Source organism: Fonticula alba (genome assembly GCF_000388065.1).
Source record: "Fonticula alba strain ATCC 38817 unplaced genomic scaffold supercont2.11, whole genome shotgun sequence".
NCBI lineage: Eukaryota > Rotosphaerida > Fonticulaceae > Fonticula > Fonticula alba.
The window spans coordinates 221553-223345 of NW_009242981.1; positions in this window are offsets into that span (position 1 = coordinate 221553).

Genomic DNA, 1793 nt, shown 5'->3' on the forward strand with positions numbered 1-1793 from the left:
GGGGGGGGGGGAACCCGGGCGCACAACACGCAAAGAGCCCCACCCTCCGACACGTAGCGCGGCCGAGCGCTGGCAGGAGCATGTGCTCGCGGGCGGGGCGATCCGCAGGGCGGCCCCGGCAATATCTCCCTCGCCCGGGAGAGATGCAAGGCAGGGAGATAAGGGGCGCCCGGGGGAGCCGGAGATCTCGGCGGTTGTATGTGGAGGCGCGGCGCCGACGACTGGCGGCTGGCGACCGTCGCCGGAAAACCCCGCCCTCCGGCGCGGACCCCGATCACCTCATGTGCCGGCCGAAGGGGGGGGGGGCGCACACGGAACACCCCCCCCCCTCCGCCGGCCCGGCTGGAGGGGGCTAGGGCGGCGACGCAGCGAGGACGACACGGCGACGCGGATGCTCCCGGCAATGGGGACCGGGCGCGCCCGGCCAGGGCGCACGCCCCCTCCCCGCCCGGCTCCGCGCCAGATCGCCCCTATTAACGGCCCCCCCCCCGGGCGGAGGGCAAGACACTTCCCCGGCCTCCTGCATACACACACACACACACATGCATGTGCGCGCCGAAGCCTGGCCGCAGGTGCAACATCATCCCCGGGGTGTCAGGCAAAAGAACACGCCGGCCGAGTGATCTCACCCCAAGGGCGCGCCGCCGGCCTTTCTTAATATGAGTGGCCCCTGCCCCCCCCCCCCGCCCATTCGGCCGACCCGCGCCATACCGGCGGCCCGCCCCGGGGGAAAGAACCCGGAACCGCGGCCGTCCCGCGCCCCCGCCCCCCCCCCCGCCGACGCCCGCCGACCGGGGAGGGCCGGGCGACCGCAGGCTACTGCCAATGGTGCGCGCGCCCGGGGCCGGACGGGTTGGAGGCGGCCCCGGCCGCGCACCCGCGCCGGGTGGCGGGGGCCGGCCGACCGGCCGTTGCCGCGGCCGAGCCGGCCACGGTCGCCGGCGCGAACACGCCCGAGCACACACGCGCCCGGAGGCAGGCACCGAGAGTGGGCCATTAATCAGTCTGCGCCGACGACGACGACCCATAAACAAATGCCGTCCCCCCTCCCCCGCCCGCCCGGCAGGCGGCCGACCGCCCGGGGGGACATGTGTGTCCGGCGGCCGGGGGCGGGGCGTCCGCATGTTCTGGCCCGGAAGCCGACTGGTGCGAGAGCCCGGGGGGGGGGGGGGGGGGGGGGGGAGAAAACACCGGGCGGCCCGGGGTCCGGGCGCGGCAGGAGCCTTGGACCGGGTGCGCGCGCGCGCCCGCCCGCCCGCTGTCGGGGCGCACACATGTGCATTGTTCCATATGAACCAGACCGGCCGGGAGATTGCGCCCGGGGCAACAAAATATAACACAAAGTATCCTTACCACGGGCCGGCCGAGCCCGGGCGATAATGCGCCTCGGCCGCGCGGCCCAATACCAGCCCGGCAGATAGCCGGCCCGGCAGCCGCGGCCGTGGCCGCCCCTGCCCCGTCGGGGCGTCCGCCGCTTCGGAAGCCGCTTACATGGGCCTCCCGGGCCTGGGGGGGGGGAGGCCCCTCACGCGGGCGTAATTGGCCGGAAGCATGCCCCCCTGTGTGTGTGTGTGTGTGTGTGTGTGCGCGCACCCGGGCGAGGAGCAGGCCGGACACCCAGATCGGACGTCGCCCCCGAGAGGCATACACATGTGTGTATTCCCCCCCCCCTGCGGCTGGCAGCCGGCACACCGCCCGGCCACCGGCGCGCGCCGACAAAGGCCCCACTCGTTGGCATCTGCGCCGCAAGCCCGCCCGCATTAACCCGCCAGCCACACTGGATCGCCCCCCCC